This window comes from Leuciscus leuciscus (genome assembly GCF_965113295.1).
Source record: "Leuciscus leuciscus genome assembly, chromosome: 12".
In the NCBI taxonomy this organism is placed as follows: Eukaryota; Metazoa; Chordata; class Actinopteri; order Cypriniformes; family Leuciscidae; genus Leuciscus; species Leuciscus leuciscus.
The window spans coordinates 14,848,065-14,855,621 of NC_138736.1; the positions used below are offsets into that span (position 1 = coordinate 14,848,065).

Sequence of the window (7,557 nt, forward strand, 5' to 3'; positions counted from 1 at the left end):
TGGCCATCACCCAAACAAACTTGGTTCAAGAGTGTTAAAGGACAATATCGACTTCTCCCTCAATCATCCTTCTGCAGTGTGTGTCAATCTGAACGACACACACACACCTGGAAACAGTATGAATGAACACGGGACTTCACTTCAGCAACAAGATGGACATGCGGTTGACATATCACACAAGGACAATGATAACACCACTGAGCCACAACAACCTCTGCTCACGGACACAATCTCAGCTGAGCCATGCCCACAGAGCTCACCACAGACAGACATATTAGAACTGCTCCAAGATTCAGCACCCAAGGACGACTTCCTGGAAAACAGCCAGGGAAGCCAGGACAGCATATCACAGCCTCCTATAACACCTGAGCAACAGCCCCTTTCACCAGATACTTTCTCACTCTCGCCAGCGACTCCACTCCTGTGCTTCTCACAGAAAATGGAACAACTAGTGCATGCTGGAACCAGACTATCCCACTCTTTTGCTGCAAGCCCCCAGATACCAACCAAAAATCGTCAGGCACCTCAAACACCGAAGCCTGCGCGCCGAGCTCGCCCGCCCCCTCCTCCTGTGAGAGCTCTTCGGCCTCTTCGGCCAAAACGCCAGGGCCCACACCCTCCTCCATCTGCTCGAGGTGAACCAAAAACAACTGATACCAGCTCTCAGTGATGTGTTTTGGGTTCCTGTTTTGATAACAGTAACTTTCTCAAATGTTTACAGAACAAGCGGGAACCCAGTGTGCCTGTATCTTTCTCTATTGCTGTTCTATTACAAGATAGAAAGTCTAAGGCCTTCAATAGCCGTACAGCAAACCCAACTAATCTGGTGCCTATTACATGTCAAACTAAGATTGCTGTGGGGACAAAAAGTAAGACTGTTAAGTTAGCACTTTTAAACATTCGCTCACTTAAAAATAAATCACTTCTAGTCAACGACTTAATAACCACAAACAACCTGGACTTTATGTTTCTAAATGAAACCTGGCTAGAAGACAACTGCAGTGCAACAATCCTCAATGAAACATGCCCTCCTAACTTTACTTTTATGAGTGTCTGCAGAGCTGTTAAGAGAGGTGGGGGTCTAGCTGCTCTTTTTAAAGATATCTATCAATGTAAGCAAATATCATTTGGGAATTACCCGTCTTTCGAATATCTGGGTACTGTGTTAAAAGGTGCTCCTCGCATTTTACTTATCATTATTTACAGGTCTCCAAAATATTCTCCAGCCTTTGCTGAGGACTTTACAGAACTGTTATCAACAATTACCTCAGAGTTTGACTGTTTTGGCATTGCTGGAGATTTTAACATTCACATAGATAATGCAGAAAACAATATGGCCAAAGAAATCAAAACTGTTTTAAAAACTTTTGATCTGACTCAGCATGTACATGGACCCACACACAATCATGGACACACTCTAGATTTACTTATCAGTAAGGGTCTAAACATTTCATCGATTTTTATTAAGGATGTAGCACTGTCTGATCATTTCTGTATTTTCTTTGATATATTGATCTCTCCTGCCACTGAAGCTAGATCTGTGTCTGTCAAGAAGAGATGCTTAAATGAGAACACTAGTGTACTATTTATGAAGGCTATATCCTTAACACCAAGCATATCTGCTGACTCTGTTGATTTTCTCCTTGATTCTTTTAACTCAAAAGTTAAAAATATAATTGATGATATTGCTCCTGTTAAAGTCAGGAAGAAGAGTGGCAGACAAAAAGCACCTTGGAGAAACTCAACAGCAGTGCAACATATGAAAAGACAATGCAGAAAAGCAGAGCGCATGTGGCGGAAGACAAAACTTGTAGTCCATTATAACATCTACAAAGACAGCCTTCATGCTTTCAATATGGAACTAGGCAAAGCTAGACAGACTTTCTTCTCAAATATTATAAACAGCAATTTAAACAACACACGCACTCTTTTTGCTACTGTAGAGAGACTGACAAACCCCCCAAGCCAGATTCCTAGTGAAATGCTCTCAAACAGCAAGTGCAGTGAGTTTGCTTCTTTCTTCTCTGAGAAAATCAATAATATCAGAAAGGTGATCAGCACATCCTTGAGTTGCACTGGGGTCAGACAGATCAGACCACCTGAGAAAGTAGTTACTATGTCTGACTTCAAAGAAATTGATGGCAAAATTTTGGAAGAAACCGTACAACACCTTAAAACATCAACATGCGCCCTTGACACACTTCCCACATCTTTCTTCAAAATTGTGCTAAACAGTTTAGAAGCAGATCTTCTAGAAGTGGTAAATGCCTCACTTCTCTCTGGGAGTTTTCCAAACTCCCTGAAAACTGCAGTTGTCAAGCCCCTCCTGAAAAAGAGCAATCTGGATAAGACCATATTAAGCAACTATAGACCGATCTCAAATCTTCCTTTCATAGGCAAGATCATTGAAAAAGTTGTCTTCAATCAGCTGAACAAATTCTTAAGCTCGAATGGATACTTTGACAACTTTCAATCTGGTTTCCGACCGCACCACAGCACAGAGACAGCGCTCATAAAGATAATAAACGATATTCGCTTAAATACTGATTCAGGCAAATTATCAGTGCTGGACCTGGTACTACTCGACCTCAGTGCTGCATTTGACACTGTCGATCATAACATACTTCTTGACAGGCTGGAAAACTGGGTGGGGCTTTCTGGGATAGTCCTAAAATGGTTCAGGTCATACTTAGATGGGAGAGGTTATTATGTGAGTATAGGAGACCATAAGTCTGAGTGGACATCCATGACATGCGGAGTCCCTCAAGGCTCAATTCTTGCGCCACTCCTGTTCAACCTGTATATGCTCCCAATGAGCCAAATAATGAGAAATAACCAAATTGCTTACCACAGCTATGCAGACGACACACAGCTGTACTTAGCCCTATCGCCTAACGATTACAGCCCCATTGACTCCCTGTGCCGATGCATTGACGAAGTCAACAGTTGGATGTGTCAAAACTTTCTTCAATTAAACAAAGACAAAACTGAAGTTATTGCGTTTGGAAACAAAGATGAAGTTCTCAAAGTGAACGCATACCTTCACTCTAGGGGTCAAACAACTAAACATCAAGTCAGGAATCTTGGTGTGACACTAGAGTCAGACCTTAGTTTCAGTAGTCATGTCAAAGCAATAACTAAATCAGCATACTATCATCTGAAAAATATTGCAAGAATTAGATGCTTTGTTTCCAGACAAGACTTAGAGAAACTTGTGCATGCTTTCATCACCAGCAGGGTAGATTATTGTAATGGACTCCTCACTGGCCTTCCCAAAAAGACCATAAGACAGTTGCAGCTCATACAGAACGCTGCCGCTAGGATTCTGAGCAGAACCAGAAAATATGAACATATCACACCAGTCCTCAGGTCTTTACACTGGCTCCCAGTTAGATTTAGGATTGATTTTAAAGTATTATTACTGGTATATAAATCATTCAATGGCCTAGGACCTCAATACATTGCAGATATGCTCACTGAATATAAACCCAACAGATCACTCAGATCATTAGGATCATATCAGCTAGAAATACCAAGGGTTCACTCTAAACATGGTGAGTCTGCTTTTAGCTATTATGCCAGCCGCAGCTGGAACCAGCTTCCAGAAGAGATCAGATGTGCTCCTACAGTGGTCACATTCAAATCCAGACTCAAAACTTCCTTGTGGGTGCAAGCACACTTGGCAATAAAGCTCTTTCTGATTCTGATTCTGATTCTGAAAACACTTCTGTTTAGCTGTGCATTTACTGAATGAGCACTGTGCCGCTGTTCGTCCGACTGTTTGTACTGTACTGTATTTTACACTATTTTTCTAAACTGTTTTAATTATTCTTATTTCTTTTAATTATTTTAATTTCTCCTATGTCAGCAGGGCATTTAGCCCGAAACTGTAAATGCCCACTGAGAAGGTGATAATGTGAAAGTGATTAATGTGGGTTTGAAAGTAGAACAGTATTTAAATGACGATATTAAAGTTTTCGTCTGAGAAAGAATGTGAACGCAGTGCTAAAGTGCTAAAGAAAGTGGAAAGAACGTGTGAGTAAATGAGGGAGAAAAGAAAGTTAAAGGAAAGTTGATAGATGGAAGTCGTAAGAAGATTGAAGGTTAAAAGAAGGTTGAAAGATTTAAGTCTTAAGGGAATCCTTTGAAAGAAAGATCTATAATAAATATTCTTTTTTATTTTTTAAAAGTACTGTATTTTATTTTATTTTTCTAAACTGTTTTAATTATTCTTATTTCTTTTCATTATTTTAATTTCTTCTATGTAAAGCACTTTGAATTGCCATTGTGTATGAAATGTGCTATATAAATAAACTTGCCTTGCCTTGCCTTGCCTTTGAATTTCGTAATAGAATTGACAGAAACCGAGAGCTGAGATTTTTCATATCATAAGTAATTTAAACTGCTCTGTTTTGCTTAACGATTTTTCTGTGCGTTGGACGTTTGTTGTTCCTAGCCATAAAAAAGTTTGTCATCGTTAGCAGCTTTCCTAAATACTTACAGTATCTGAGTCTTTTTTTTCTTTTATTTGAGACTCTTGGGTAACTTCGAAACTTTTCATTTTCACGTTTAGACTCATCTTGCTCTGTTTGTGTAGTTCCTATATCGTTAGCGTTGTTGTCATTGTCAGCGGGCATCACAAAACAAGTTTGTTACCTTATTCGGCAATTTGTCCTCCTTTTTTCAGCACCGCTTGGGTAGCTTCGCTTCATTTTTACTCTATAGCCTACTCCTTACACTCTGTCAATCACTTCTTTTTCTCTGTCAGTTTTTTGTCGCAATACAGGCTTGTCACTTTCGCAGATGCGTAAGATAATGGAATAGTCCAATGTAGTGAGGTGGGGGGCCCCCTCCTTTCTGCGACTAATGATTTGATGCCATTTTTGCAAATGGAGTTTTAGAAATATATAATTTGCGAAAAGTAAAAAAAAAAAAAGTAAAAAAAAAAAAACTTAAGCATAAGTTAATGGGGCATTTTGGGGGCCCCTAGGTAGCTCGGGGCCCAAGGCAATTGCCGACCTTTGCCTAATGGTAAAGTCCGCCCCTGGTAACAAAGTCTCTGCTTAATATCTGCAAACTCTTTATTGTGATGCTCCTCCAACAGACATTCAGTTGTCTATAAGTAACATTGCACCTACATGTCGACTAACTCTCATTAGAGTATTAGTAGAGTATTAGTAGAGGGTTAGAATAAGTTGACATGTAGTTGAAAAGTTACTTATAGTCAGTAGAGTGTCTGTTGCTAGATCCATTGTTTTATTTAAAAAATGTCAGCGCTGGTCGAGAAAATAATTTTATAATGGGGGAAATAATTTTAATATTCTGTAAAAACAAGCCTTATTTTGAGTGGAAAACAAGATAATACTGTTTAAAATAATGATGGAGAATTAATGATTTACCATTATTTGGCTTGACGCCGGAGTGATCTGAAGCAGGTGACGATGATGGTTCAGGAACAGGATCTGCTGGAGGAATAAAAGGCTCCACAACATTTCTTGAGCTGCTGAAAAAACCCTTCCAGCGCTTACGGAAACGACCAGGTTTCTTCATACGTTCTGGAGCTTTTTCTGAAATGAAGAAAAAACTCGTGTTCCGTAATGGGTGGACCTGCTAAAACAGCCACGCTTAAAATGCACGCACCTCGAGTTGTGAACCAAGTCGAGCAAAACCACATCCGGCAAAGAACATAAGTGAAAATGACTGACGCTTCAGGGAGTATAAACCCCAGTTAAAAGTTAAGGAAAGATATTAGGAAGTTTTTCAGAATGCTAAAAGTGATGTTATCTTAGGGTTGCAAATCACCAAATCAATAGTATATCTTGGCCTTGCATTGGATGAATGCACTGATGAATGGCAATACCTATTTAGTAGACTCGCAATGATGTAGTCAAAGCTCTTGTGTAAAAGATAGAGAGTTGCACAGAAATCATTTGCATATCTATAGCTATCATATTATGATATCAAATGTATAATCTTGCTCTTGAGGTGCTACTACAGATGATGTGTCCTTTAGGGTTTCTTCGTCATCCTCTTCCTCCAGTTCCACACGAGATCTCTTTGATGGCCACTTTATAGGTGTAGAGGTGCTAAATATTAAACCAGCTGCTGGTGACAAACTGTCAATGTCCGAAAATGTATCTGTCGTCTGGACACCTGTAATATACAAAGTAGTTGTGTGTTACTGTTATGTGACACTTATTGTGTAACAAGACTAGTTATAGGTCCTCTGTATAAGCAGTATCATGTAATACATAAACATACCTGAACTCCTGTAGCGAACATGAAACGTCTTCATTGATAACTGAGTACCAACAGACTTGGTCAGCGGTTTTGCGTCTGTCTGGCAAGCATCTCTGGTTTGGCTGCTCTTTTCTGATGTGCTGTCCTTTACAAATAAAGATTCCACTATCAGCGCGTTAAAAAATAACAACATAACTGGACTCATGGTGCTATCACATGCTATCACAAACTTTATAAGTCAAACTTTGTGTAGCTGGATCACGAACAGTTTTTCCAGACAAAAAATACATAAATCTCTTGTCTCAGTGGGATATGAGGGTGGAAAGCACGGTAATTCGAAAATACTAATATTCTGTAAAAACAAGCCTTATTTTGAGTGGAAAACAAGATAATACTGTTTAAAATAATGATGGAGAAATAATGATTTACCACTATTTGGCTTGACGCCGGACGGATCTGGAGCAGGTGGTGATGATGGTTCAGGAACAGGATCTGCTGGAGGAATAAAAGGCTCTGAGTTTCTGTCAGGTTGGTGTTGGACTTCAGGCTTCGGGTCAAGTCTCGAGCTCAGAGCTCTCAGCAAGTATGTTATTTCCTATCCAAAACAAAGAGAATATGAACAAGTCAACTCATGAATGTTTTTTTAGAGCTAGAACAGAATTGAATTCTGTTTGGTTTACTGATTCTGTTATTTTCCTGTTTACTTCAGGGATGCAGCTTTAAAACAATCTGTATAGTATCAAGCGCTATATAAATGATATAGCTATATAGGTGATTTGACTATAACAAGAACATTACAATGAACACAAATTTGAAAATCTCACTACAAATAATCCAGAATTTAAGACAAAAGATAATAATCCTACTTTACCTGTTATACTGCCTCATCTGAATGAGTCTCCTAAACTTCTCCAATCTAGATCACAATCAATCCATTGATGTTGTAACATCTGCTCTAAGCTGGGGCGTTTAGATGGATCCCGCGCTAGACACCGTCTAATCAGATCCCTGCAGTCTGTACACATTTAAATAAGGAGAGAGCTGGTTAGTCATGACCATGTGACCTGGCATTTTTGAAAACAGCGATGGCTTTCGCTATATATGAAAATTCTGATTTCAATGTTATCATCATTATTCACTCACGTTTGGATAAGCCGGGGTTTACAAATGTAACTTTGGCTCGTTTGACTTCCGTTTCACTAACAAAAGGAAGACATTCGTTCGACAACTCGTACAGCAACACTCCTAGAGACCAGACATTTGCTGGGACGGCGTGGAATCGAGGTTCTGTAAAGACTTCAGGTGGGCGGTATCCCA

The 7,557-nt window shown here is 39.5% G+C and overlaps 1 long non-coding RNA gene across 1 annotated transcript; it reads right to left on the reverse strand.

Annotated features, from left to right (window-relative positions):
• Window positions 1-6,016: 6,016 nt before the first annotated feature.
• Window positions 6,017-7,227, reverse strand: LOC309510783. Its single transcript, XR_014210436.1, has 3 exons — window positions 6,670-7,227; window positions 6,262-6,385; window positions 6,017-6,153 (listed from the first exon to the last, which is right to left on the reverse strand). It is a non-coding gene; the product is annotated as an uncharacterized lncRNA (long non-coding RNA).
• Window positions 7,228-7,557: the final 330 nt, after the last annotated feature.